Below are 14,178 nucleotides of genomic sequence, written 5' to 3' on the forward strand. Positions count from 1 at the left end.
CTATCTATCTATCTATCTATCTATCTATCTATCTATCTATCTATCTATCTATCTATCTATCTATCTCTCTCTCTCTCTCTCTCTCTCTCTCTCTCTCTGTCTATCTATCTATCTATCTATCTATCTATCTATCTATCTATCTATCTATCTATCTATCTATCTATCTGTGTGTCTGCCTATCTATCTTCCTCCCTCTCTCTCTCTCTCTCTCTCTCTCTCTATCTACAGTACATTAGTAGAGGAAGTGATGTATGTTATGTACGTACAGTTCCCGGAGGTCTGAGAGTGTTCATGTTTTGAGACAACAGGAGCTAGCGTATTTAGCTTAGATGTAACTATAATTGGATTAAAACCGTGAGGTTTCTTTAAAACTTAAAATAATCATCAGTAACAAGACGAAGGAGGAATTAAAAGACTTCAGGAAGCGTGATTCTGCTTCATCACGCCACTCCCTCGCTGATTAGAGTTAATGATTTTTTACATTTTTGATTAATAATTGGTATTTTATATTATATAATATATATATATATATATATTTTATAAAAGTCAGGATTTTGGGTCTATTTATAAACAGATGCTTCGGGTCCTGAGTGCTGAGCTAAAAGGAATTTTTTTGGGAAGCAGGAAGTGCTGCCTTTGTGAATCTCCATTATAGAGAATTACTGAAAGCTGGGGGCATGAGTGTGCTTTTAGGTCAGCGACACACACACACACACACACACACACACACACACTTAAGAGCTTGAAGCCTTCCGGAGGAACCTGTGATGCTGCACTTTATAAACAGGATGCTAATAAACACAGAGATTCTTCGAAATCTGAACAAGGCAACTAAAAAAGATTTAAACAAATCAGTTATTAATCATTTATTAATCAGTTAATAATATAAATTAAATTGTTAGTTACTGTTTCTTTGTTTTTGTTGATTTTTTTGTTTGTTTTTTTTGCAAGTTTTTTTTGTACAGCACGAGTGTCATCACTCAAAATGCATTACAAGAATGATGAAAAAATTAAAGTCTTCATTTGAATCTCATTAAAAAATAAATAAAATAAATAAATAAATAAAAAAGAAACACTTTCTTTCTTTCTTTCTTTCTTTCTTTCTTTCTGATGTGGTGAGGTGCAAAATTTTATGCAGCCTTCCACACAAAATAAGGACAATAAATTGCTTTATTTTATTATAATAAGACACTACATTACAAAACATTACATCACTGTTACAGTTGAAGTGGATTCAATAATTTATTAAATAAATAAATAAATAAATAAATCCCAAATCAAGGTTGTTAAACTGAGCTCTTGGGAAATATTTAAAATAAAATATTATGCTTTTAATCTAAGTATATAATTTATTATAATGGCTTTATTTTCTAAATATTATATATTTTTTCTAAACATATTACTGACTTTCTTTTTTTAATTTTTGCATCAATATATTATGATTTTCTTCTAGACATTTTGTAACTTAATTCTCAAATTCTTTTTTTTTTTTCTTTTTAATGAAACAGTGTTTAAATCATCACTGTATTAAAACAGAGGAGAGTCAAAACCACAAAATTTAAGCTCTTGAGTCATGAAAGCAAGGATGCAGAAAAAAATCCAGCACTAATGAAGTTCCGGGGCGGCCATTTTGGAATGTCGCAATGCCTCCTGGTTGTTTATCATTTAAAGAAAAGAATGAAAATTATATTAGAAGTTAATCAAACTAAAATATTAACATTATAACGTAGATGTAATAGGCCATGCCCACTTTAGCTTAAAGCTACAGGGGTTGAGTCAGTGCGTTTTGTAAAAAAATCCGAGAGAAATTCTGAAAGAAAGATAAACAAGAAGATCTCGTTCATCACCATCTCACATCAACTTCCTGCTTCCTGTTACGAGAAAAGCCGTATTTTCCCTCAGTGATGTGGAAGGTGTAATTATGGACCTAATAAATGCTTCTCTACACTTACCATCCTAAATAAAGGTACGAAAGTCAAACCCTGGAGGTTTCACTACCGAGTGTTTGTACATTAAATCTCCACTTTAATGCCTTTTATTATCTACACCTGAGTTTATTCCCGCCTGTAAAACCCATCCACGCTGCAGTCGCTCTCGAACCTCCCTCGCTTAATCCACTGCACTGTTAGGAAAATGATTGGCTGTAAAGACTGTAGAAGAAAGAAGAAAGAGTAAAAGACCAGAAATATTCCACAGTAATTTTAGAGAAGTGTGCACACGCTCTATGTGAACAGTGTGAAGTTGGTTTTGTAGGAAAAGAGAAGTTATAATTCACCTCCAGATGACTCCATGTCTCATTTCTCTGTAAGGCCATGAATTACATCACAAAATGACTTTTATATACAAATAAAATACAAATATTTTTACATATAAGGCTCTTGAACTAATCTTGAACTATTTGTACTAGGATTCTTAGGTTCTGTAAAGCTACAAATATACTGACTCCAATTAAAGATTTATTTATTAATTCATTCATTTATTTACGTGTATTTATTTTTAATAATTAATTCATTTATTTATATTTAAACTAAGAAATAAAAATGTATAAAAAACTAACTTTTTTTATTTACCTAAACAGCTATGTCATCCAACAGGATTTTTTGTTTGATATAGTGAGTTATTTATTCATTCATAAATAAAATGTAATTTTATTATTTTAATTACTTTTAATTATTTTTTTTCAATAAAATATTTAATTTTAAAAATGTGAAAATATAATTTTCCCTTTAGTTGTCAAAATGATGATGATGATGATAATGATTATTATTAGTAGTAGTAATTCATAGTAAATAAATGAATAAATAAATAAAAAACCATTACCCAGTTAATTAACTAACTAGACTTTCAACTGAAATGTTTGTTACTTAATGTGGCTTGGCATCAATAATATCAAGACAAACTCCATAACTAAAATTTTAAAAATGAAAAAAAAAAAAAATATATATATATATATAAATAAATAATCATGTTAAAATAGGCCATCAGTTGGGACTGAAGCACTGACCTGAAGCACTGACCAGGGGCAGGATTGCTTTCTAATCACTGACAGATATCAGCTGGTGTCTTGGCTTTCCAAGCCTTTTTGCACTTCCCTTTCTTCGTGTGTTCAATACTTTTTCCCTGTGTCATTTCACATTATTACATATAACTTTATTTTGGACATCTATGGTTTGATTTCTGTGCATGTTTGGATTAGAAGGTTTACTAATAACATCTGGTGAAAATTTCATGTCAGTAGCACCTTTAGAAATATATTTAGTGAGAAAAATGGTGACGTGTTCAATACTTATTATTTTACCCTCTTTATATATATATATTGGTGTACATGTGAGAGAAATGTTCTGAGATGCAATAAAATATCAGAGGTGAAGTGTAATGTCCTTTTCTATCAGATTTCCTCTCTCTGAAGAAGGTAAAGTGGGAACGGCGGAGGCAGAAATGAACACAGGAAGCACACACAGGAGTAGCCGGGAGCAGAACTGATCAAGCTCACGAGATCAAACTGGATCTCTAATGTCCTTCTCTCTCTCTCTCTCTCTCTCTCTCTCTCTCTCTCTGTCTCTCCATGACTCATCCTGCCTTCTTTTCTAACGAGCCTCTGCAGCTCTCCTTTTAGTCCCAAACCAAAGCAGTCTGACAGACGCTCCGCCATCTTGTCTTTACTCTCCAGCTCTATTTCCGCAGACAGGAAGTGGAGGACACACACGCAAACCAGCACCGGTTTCCATTTTACATAGCCGTCACTCAGACACACACACACACACACACACACTGGGGTAACACAGGTGAAGCGTTACAAATCTCATCGCCGTCAAACACAAGGACGCTTCATGCATCCTAAAATAGACGCGTCACACTTCTTTATGCGGTGCTTTGTCTGATTTATGAAGAGGCGTGTTATTCAGAGCTCAGCGTACATGAAGCGTGTTACTTATCCGCGCAGCGTGAAAACATCATTAGCATATTGAACGTGGCATGATGCTATGATTCCTATCTGTCACAATCAGCGTAGGCGGCGCAACGAAAACATGCCGTCAGCGCAGTTCGCTAACTGATGTGCAACACGGCTCACCTCCAGCCAAGGCTGCGATTCATTCTTTTTATTCCAGGGAGAAATAAACGAGTGCGTGATTAACGAGAGAACGATTAAACGAGGAATAAATCGCTCTGGATGTTTTATGAAAATAATCAACGACGGGGTTGTGCGGACTTATGGAGCGGACTTCCTGTTACAATCCTGAAGTGAATTATTTACATTTTAGTGTGATTTATTCCTCTTACACCACAGTCATGTTCCATTCATCTTTTTCATTAATTAACAAAAAAACATCATACTTTTTATCCACATTTATCATTATGGAATCCTACATTTAACATTATGGAAGATTCTGTTACATTATAGCAGCATTATAAACTGCCTTTCCTTCACCAGCTTCTAGATATTTCACTTTCTTGAAGTTAATAAGACAAAAATTAAGTAACTTATGATCAAAGTTAAATCTGTTTCAACTCCCTGACACTGGAGACTCCTTCCACAGACATTCAAGAAAAAGAAAAACACCACAGCCTCCTTTACTAAGACCAAGACACAGAGGCCATGCCTCCTTTACTAAGACCAAGACACAGAGGCCACGCCTCCTTTACTAAGACCAAGACACAGAGGCCACGCCTCCTTTACTAAGGCCAAGACACAGAGGCCATGCCTCCTTTACTAAGACCAAGACACAGAGGCCACGCCTCCTTTACTAAGACCAAGACACAGAGGCCATGCCTCCTTTACTAAGACCAAGACACAGAGGCCACGCCTCCTTTACTAAGACCAAGACACAGAGGCCATGCCTCCTTTACTAAGACCAAGACACAGAGGCCACGCCTCCTTTACTAAGACCAAGACACAGAGGCCACGCCTCCTTTACTAAGGCCAAGACACAGAGGCCATGCCTCCTTTACTAAGACCAAGACACAGAGGCCACGCCTCCTTTACTAAGACCAAGACACAGAGGCCACGCCTCCTTTACTAAGACCAAGACACAGAGGCCACGCCTCCTTTACTAAAACAGAGACACAGAGGCCATGCCTCCTTTACTAAAACCGAGACACAGAGGCCACGCCTCCTTTACTAAAACCGAGACACAGAGGCCACGCCTCCTTTACTAAGACCGAGACACAGAGGCCACGCCTCCTTTACTAAAACTAAGACACAGAGACCACACCTCCTTTACTAAGACCGAGACACAGAGGCCACGCCTCCTTTACTAAGACCAAGACACAGAGACCATGCCTCCTTTACTAAGACTGAGACACAGAGACCACGCCTCCTTTACTAAGACCGAGACACAGAGACAACGCCTCCTTTACTAAGACCGAGACACAGAGGCCATGCCTCCTTTACTAAGACTGAGACACAGAGGCCACGCCTCCTTTACTAAGACTGAGACACAGAGGCCACGCCTCCTTTACTAAGACTGAGACACAGAGGCCACGCCTCCTTTACTAAGATTGAGACACAGAGGCCACGCCTCCTTTACTAAGATTGAGACACAGAGGCCACGCCTCCTTTACTAAGATTGAGACACAGAGGCCACGCCTCCTTTACTAAGACCGAGACACAGAGACAACGCCTCCTTTACTAAGACCGAGACACAGAGGCCACGCCTCCTTTACTAAGGCCAAGACACAGAGGCCATGCCTCCTTTACTAAGACCAAGACACAGAGGCCACGCCTCCTTTACTAAGACCAAGACACAGAGGCCACGCCTCCTTTACTAAGACCAAGACACAGAGGCCACGCCTCCTTTACTAAAACAGAGACACAGAGGCCATGCCTCCTTTACTAAAACCGAGACACAGAGGCCACGCCTCCTTTACTAAGACCGAGACACAGAGGCCACGCCTCCTTTACTAAGATTGAGACACAGAGGCCATGCCTCCTTTACTAAGATTGAGACACAGAGACAACGCCTCCTTTACTAAGATTGAGACACAGAGGCCATGCCTCCTTTACTAAGATTGAGACACAGAGGCCACGCCTCCTTTACTAAGACCGAGACACAGAGACAACGCCTCCTTTACTAAGACCGAGACACAGAGGCCATGCCTCCTTTACTAAGACCAAGACACAGAGGCCATGCCTCCTTTACTAAGACTGAGACACAGAGGCCACGCCTCCTTTACTAAGACTGAGACACAGAGGCCACGCCTCCTTTACTAAGACTGAGACACAGAGGCCATGCCTCCTTTACTAAGACTGAGACACAGAGGCCATGCCTCCTTTACTAAGATTGAGACACAGAGACCACGCCTCCTTTACTAAGATTGAGACACAGAGGCCATGCCTCCTTTACTAAGATTGAGACACAGAGGCCACGCCTCCTTTACTAAGACTGAGACACAGAGGCCACGCCTCCTTTACTAAGACTGAGACACAGAGGCCACGCCTCCTTTACTAAGACTGAGACACAGAGGCCACGCCTCCTTTACTAAGACTGAGACACAGAGGCCACGCCTCCTTTACTAAGACTGAGACACAGAGGCCACGCCTCCTTTACTAAGATTGAGACACAGAGACCACGCCTCCTTTACTAAGATTGAGACACAGAGGCCATGCCTCCTTTACTAAGATTGAGACACAGAGGCCATGCCTCCTTTACTAAGACTGAGACACAGAGGCCACGCCTCCTTTACTAAGATTGAGACACAGAGGCCATGCCTCCTTTACTAAGACTGAGACACAGAGGCCACGCCTCCTTTACTAAGATTGAGACACAGAGGCCACGCCTCCTTTACTAAGACTGAGACACAGAGGCCATGCCTCCTTTACTAAGACTGAGACACAGAGGCCACGCCTCCTTTACTAAGATTGAGACACAGAGACCACGCCTCCTTTACTAAGATTGAGACACAGAGGCCACGCCTCCTTTACTAAGATTGAGACACAGAGGCCACGCCTCCTTTACTAAGACTGAGACACAGAGGCCACGCCTCCTTTACTAAGACTGAGACACAGAGGCCACGCCTCCTTTACTAAGACTGAGACACAGAGGCCACGCCTCCTTTACTAAGACTGAGACACAGAGGCCACGCCTCCTTTACTAAGACTGAGACACAGAGGCCACGCCTCCTTTACTAAGATTGAGACACAGAGACCACGCCTCCTTTACTAAGATTGAGACACAGAGGCCATGCCTCCTTTACTAAGATTGAGACACAGAGGCCACGCCTCCTTTACTAAGACTGCGACACAGAGGCCACGCCTCCTTTACTAAGACTGAGACACAGAGGCCATGCCTCCTTTACTAAGACTGAGACACAGAGGCCATGCCTCCTTTACTAAGATTGAGACACAGAGACCACGCCTCCTTTACTAAGATTGAGACACAGAGGCCATGCCTCCTTTACTAAGATTGAGACACAGAGGCCACGCCTCCTTTACTAAGACTGAGACACAGAGGCCACGCCTCCTTTACTAAGACTGAGACACAGAGGCCACGCCTCCTTTACTAAGACTGAGACACAGAGGCCACGCCTCCTTTACTAAGACTGAGACACAGAGGCCATGCCTCCTTTACTAAGACTGAGACACAGAGACCACACCTCCTTTACTAAGACCGAGACACAGAGACCACACCTCCTTTACTAAGACCGAGACACAGAGGCCACGCCTCCTTTACTAAGACCAAGACACAGAGACCACGCCTCCTTTACTAAGACCGAGACACAGAGACCACGCCTCCTTTACTAAGACCGAGACACAGAGGCCATGCCTCCTTTACTAAGACTGCGACACAGAGGCCACGCCTCCTTTACTAAGACCGAGACACAGAGGCCACGCCTCCTTTACTAAGACTGAGACACAGAGGCCATGCCTCCTTTACTAAGATTGAGACACAGAGACCACGCCTCCTTTACTAAGATTGAGACACAGAGGCCATGCCTCCTTTACTAAGATTGAGACACAGAGGCCACGCCTCCTTTACTAAGACTGAGACACAGAGACAACGCCTCCTTTACTAAGATTGAGACACAGAGGCCATGCCTCCTTTACTAAGATTGAGACACAGAGGCCACGCCTCCTTTACTAAGACTGAGACACAGAGGCCATGCCTCCTTTACTAAGACTGAGACACAGAGACAACGCCTCCTTTACTAAGATTGAGACACAGAGGCCATGCCTCCTTTACTAAGATTGAGACACAGAGGCCACGCCTCCTTTACTAAGACTGAGACACAGAGGCCATGCCTCCTTTACTAAGATTGAGACACAGAGACCACGCCTCCTTTACTAAGATTGAGACACAGAGGCCATGCCTCCTTTACTTAGATTGAGACACAGAGGCCATGCCTCCTTTACTAAGATTGAGACACAGAGGCCATGCCTCCTTTACTAAGATTGAGACACAGAGGCCATGCCTCCTTTACTAAGATTGAGACACAGAGGCCATGCCTCCTTTACTAAGACTGAGACACAGAGGCCACGCCTCCTTTACTAAGACTGAGACACAGAGGCCACGCCTCCTTTACTAAGACTGAGACACAGAGGCCACGCCTCCTTTACTAAGACTGAGACACAGAGGCCATGCCTCCTTTACTAAGACTGAGACACAGAGACCACACCTCCTTTACTAAGACCGAGACACAGAGGCCACGCCTCCTTTACTAAGACCGAGACACAGAGTGCCTCCTTTACTAAGACCGAGACACAGAGGCCATGCCTCCTTTACTAAGACTGAGACACAGAGACAACGCCTCCTTTACTAAGATTGAGACACAGAGGCCATGCCTCCTTTACTAAGATTGAGACACAGAGACAACGCCTCCTTTACTAAGATTGAGACACAGAGGCCATGCCTCCTTTACTAAGATTGAGACACAGAGGCCACGCCTCCTTTACTAAGACTGAGACACAGAGGCCATGCCTCCTTTACTAAGACTGAGACACAGAGGCCATGCCTCCTTCACTAAAATTGAGACACAGAGGCCACGCCTCCTTTACTAAGACCGAGGCACAGAGTGCCTCCTTTACTAAGACCGAGACACAGAGGCCACGCCTCCTTTACTAAAACCGAGACACAGAGGCCACGCCTCCTGTACTAAGCCCAAGACACAGAGGCCACATCTCCTTCACTAAGACCGAGACACAGAGGCCACGCCTCCTTTGCTACGACTGACAGGTACACAGCCTACTTAACTAGAACTGATATACACAGAAGCCACGTCCCCTTTACTAAGGCCAAGACACAGAGACCACTCCCCTTTTACTAAGAGTGGCATATACAAAGGCCACACCTCCTTTATTGGGACTGTTAACTCCTCCCACCACAGTAATATCCCATTCATCTTTTTTTTTTAAATCCATTTAGTGCAACATTTATTATTATGGAAGATCCCAAAACTGGATTCTGTAACCTTATAGCAGCTATAAACAGCCTTTCCTTCACCAGCTTCTAGATTTTTCTTTCTCTTGACGTTAATAAGCCAAAAAGCTAAAGCTGTTTCAACTCCCTGACACTGGAGACTCCTTCCATAGATGTTTAAGAAAAAGAAAAACTCAGGAAATGACTGTTAACTCCTCCCCTGGATGTTGTCTCTACTTCATCTTCTTCTTGTTACACAATGTTTTATTTCTTACTAATGACTTATCTAAGGAGGAAAAAGGGAAGTTCTCCACTCACAGATTTTACACAGAACCTTCCGGAGTGAGTATTCATGTGTGAGAGTTTTTTTTTGTCACGTCTTTCTGCGGAGGTTTGCGCTTCGCCTTCGGTTCACGCTGCGAACTTTCCGTTTATACAATCAGCACGGAGTCGTGAGCAGTTACCAGATCTGCATAAGTAATTACAGCAGAACCCTCGGGCTCTTTGGAGAACGCTTAAGCATTTCTAGGAAGCCAAAATGACATTTTTTCCATCGGTGGAGTCTAGGGCGAGTCTGAGGAAGAAACTGTAAAGGAAGTGAGGTCGATGTGGCTGGACTTTAATTAGATTTTTCATTTAAATGAAAAGAGTTCAGAAACCTGAGCATTCCTTGAACTTCCTTTAAGTCTGAGACTCTTCCTGAAATCTAGCAGTTTTCATTCATCCTTTTTTCCATGTTACTTTTGGAGTTTCCTAATTGAATATTGTGTGGTTGATTTTTTGGAAAGCTCCCGTTGAATGACTTTTTCTTCAGTAATCATGAACAGATTTTAAAAATCAATGTACTTGCTTTATTCTTTACTTTTTGTGTGTATTTTTTCTTTCTTTCTTTTAAATTTTATGCTAATGTGTTTATTTGTTTTGTGTTGCCTGCTTTTACCTTCTCCTACATTTTCTTCCTGTTTTGTTTTTCTTTACTTTTTGACATCTTGTAAGAATGATACAAAGACATTAACTTAAATACACAGCCAGCCATGGACATGATGACGATGATGATGATGGTGATGATGATGGTTAAGTGTTTTATATATAAAAAATAAAATAAATGCTGTTACTGTATATTACAGTGTATTATGAAAAAAATTTCCAGCCGATTAGCTTCTAGCAGAAGGACAGCAGGAAGCTGCTCATATCTTCACACACACACACACACACACACTCTTTGCTGTCACATATTTAACGAACAGCCACCAGACTCAGCACCAAAACCTTAATAAATAAAATCCAGAACTGCTTGGTCACCACTATCTATGGGGATTGAGACACAGTCTGTCTGCAGACTCACCTTAGAGGAGAATTCCAGATATTTATTTCTGATAAAGAAGCTTTCACTAGGACTGAAACATGCACAGGCCACGCCTCCTTCACTTGGACTGACATGCACAGAAGCCACACCTTCCTTACCAGCACTGAGAGCCTGGGCAGATATGAGACATGCAGATAGGCCACGCCTCCTTCACTAAGACTGAGACACAGAGGCCGCAACTCCTTTACTAAGGCCCAGACACAGAGACCATGCTCCCTTTACAAAGACTGACAGGTACAGAGGCCACGCCTACTTAACTTAAACTGACATACACAGAGGCCATGGTCCCTTTACTAAGACTGACAAATACAAAGGCTACACCTCCTTTATTATGACTGACATATACAGAGATCATGTCTTCACTAAGGCTGACACAAAGAGACCACACCTCCTTCACAGAGACTAACAGGTTAGAGGTCATGCCAGTGAAGGAGGTGTGGCCTTCAAACCTGTCAGTCTAAGTGAAGGAGGTATAGTGTGTGTACCTGTCAGTCTCAGTGAAGGAGGTGTGGTCTCTGTACTACCTGCCAGTGCCTGTGAAGAAGGTGCAGCCTCTGTACCTGTCAGTCTCAGTGAAGGAGGTGTGGCCTCTGTACTACCTGCCAGTGCCTGTGAAGAAGGTGCAGCCTCTGTACCTGTCAGTCTCAATGAAGGAGGTGTGGTCTCTGTACCTCTAAGTCTCAGTGATGGGAGCTTGGCCTCTGTACCTGTCAGTCTCAGCGAAGGAGGTGTGGCCTTTTCACCTGTCAGTTTCAGGGAAGGAGGTGTGGCCTCTTCACCTGTCAGTCTCAGGGAAGGAGGTGTGGCCTCTTCACCTGTCAGTCTCAGGGAAGGAAATGTGGCCTCTGTACCGGTCAGTCTTAAAGAAGGAGGTGTGGCCTCTGTACCTGTCAGTCCCTATGAAGGAGGTGTGGCCTTTGTGATAGAGAAGGCTCCAGAAAACATTTTATATTGAAAAAGCCCCAGTCACAGTGTCTGAGCTCTGTTACTTCCTGTTACTTTACAGTTTAATCAGACAGGTGTGAAATGTAGTTTATTTTTTCTTCAGTAATAAATCCTTGTCGTTTGAGTCTGTGTGCTCAGCCCTGAAAAGATGGTTACCGAGTTTCTAAACAGCTGTGTGAGAGGAGTGAAGCTGCTCAGAGCTTTTAGAGCGGAAGTGAAGTCACTGATTCGCACCACGCTGTAGACCAGGATGATTTTCCAGAAGAACAGGAAGAACATCTGATCAGCTGTGGAGTCTCACGAGGTCAGCACTCACTCGGCTGTCCTGCTGCTTCTCTCACACTCCACTTACTGTGTGAGTCACAAAATGGCGTCTCTCTCTCTCTCTCTCTCTCTCTGTCTCTCTCTCTCTCTCTCTCTCTGTCTGTCTCTCTCTGTATGTCCCTCTCTCTGTCCATCTGTATGTGTCTCTCTCTGTATCTGTCTCACTCTCTCTCTCTCTCTCTCTCTCTCTCTCTCTCACACACACACACACACACACACACCGCATGATAATAAACGCGTATCATTTGTATCTCATGTGAGATGTCTTGCCAGATGGCTGCATTGTTAACATCTAGGGATTTGTGTGTGTGTGTGTGTGTGTGAGAGACTGGGATCTTAAAAAATGTCAAGTCCTGGTGTTACTCCAAACCTGACCTCTGCCACATTTATTTATTTTTTTTACTGTATGCTCCAGTAGCTGCCTGTAGGGGGCAGCATGTGTGTGTGTGTGTATGTGTGTGTATGTGTGTGTGTGTAAACCTTGAAGGGAAGAGTAGCCTCTAGAACTCTCCATCTGCTAGCACTCTCACTGAAGAGCTAGTGGTCAATCTTTTCTGACAGTCACACACACACACACACACACACACACACACACACACACACACACACACACACACACTTCTTACCAAATGGTTTCACACATAAATGCAGTCCACAAACACACAATGAGAATACTTTTTTTTATTTCGTCTTTTTTTCTTCTCTCCTGTAAATCTTTTTGTCAGTAATTAAGAATTAATCTTTATATATCTATATTCCAGAACCCGAGCATCCTGTACCACTTTAGCTGCAGATCCAGCTCCAGAGGGTTTGATGAGACGTGTTAGGAAAAATCCGAGGTGTTTTATCAGCGCATGTTTAATCATGTTAGCGAATTCTTTCAAACCTGATGACAAACCTGACAGCTGTATCAGTACAATCCTCGCTCTGTGTGTTTGATTAGCACGCCGCCGCAGCCCAAAAAGACTCTGCTTGGTTTTTTTCTTTTTTACAGCAAAAGATTTTTTTAGCGCTGCTTATTCTCAGTTCTTTGTCCAGCCGAGGCAGCTGTGCGGCGCGCAGGAGGCCGTGTGACCTTCTTTTGGTGTGTGTGTTCTAGTGAAGAGAGAACAGCGTGCTCCCGTCGATCACTTCTCTTTCTCCAACGCTGTCAGGGGCTAAAGGCTGGAAAAGGTGGAGAGCAAACAGCAGCTTGCAAAAAAATAAAATAAAATAAATCCTCTCCAAAAGCCATGTTTGTTTTCTCTCTCTCTCTCTCTCTCTCTCGAATGTAGCTCTAAACAGAACCATGCATCTCACAGAACCCACACTAACAGACCAGACACGGCTGCAAGGTTCGGCTGCAATGTTACAACGCTAACGTTCCTCTGACGTAAAACTAGCTCATCTTTTATTTTTTATCGCTTTTGTTAGTGATTTCTGTGCAGTGTGTTTGAAATCGACTTCAGGGTCATGTACCTGAGGCATCCTGGACTTTATTGTTTAGGGAAAATAAAATTGATGAAAAACTCATTCATTAACTGCCCCATACAAATAAAACCACATCCAAACACTGCAGGAACCCGGGGCAGAAATAGTCCTCTCTGGGCAACTGGGTGTTTATTAGGGTTCTGTCTAAGAACTCCACACTTTATCTGAGGATCTTATAATAATACAGAAAGCCATTGGTTGGAATAGATTTTGGTCTTGGTTTCTCCAATAGAATGGATCTAGACCTTGTCTTGGTTTGTTGTTAGGAATGGTTCTAGATCTTGTCTTAGTTTCTCAGTCAGAATGGTTCTATACCTTATCTTGGTTTCTCTGATGGAATGGATCTAGATCTTGTTAGATTCTAAGCTAAAATTGATCTAGTTTTGGTTTGTTGGGATGGTCTTATAGTAACACGTAAAGTCATTGGTTGGAATGGATTTTGGTCTTGGTCTTGGTTTCTCAGTCAGAATGATTCTAGATCTTGTTTTGGTTGGTTGAAATGGTCTTGTAATAACACAAAATCAGTTTTGGTCTGGGTTTCTCTAAAAGAATGGTTCTAATTCTTGTCTTGTTTCTCTGATGGAATGGATCTCCATCTTGTTTTGGTTTGTTGTTATGGTCTCTTAATAACACAGAAAGTCATGTGTTTCTTCTTAAATAATGTTATTTGATGATTGTTATTGTGATGAACAGAAAAAAGAACAGCAACCAGATCCCGCA

At 42.2% G+C, this 14,178-nt stretch overlaps 1 protein-coding gene across 2 annotated transcripts in view; it reads right to left on the bottom strand.

The window, feature by feature from the left end:
- lingo2 (leucine rich repeat and Ig domain containing 2) overlaps positions 1-14,178 on the bottom strand; it is a 267,417-nt gene that overhangs the window by 74,727 nt on the left and 178,512 nt on the right. The window lies entirely within an intron of this gene.

The sequence above is a fragment of the Hemibagrus wyckioides genome, linkage group LG08, assembly GCF_019097595.1.
Source record: "Hemibagrus wyckioides isolate EC202008001 linkage group LG08, SWU_Hwy_1.0, whole genome shotgun sequence".
Lineage (NCBI taxonomy): Eukaryota > Metazoa > Chordata > Actinopteri > Siluriformes > Bagridae > Hemibagrus > Hemibagrus wyckioides.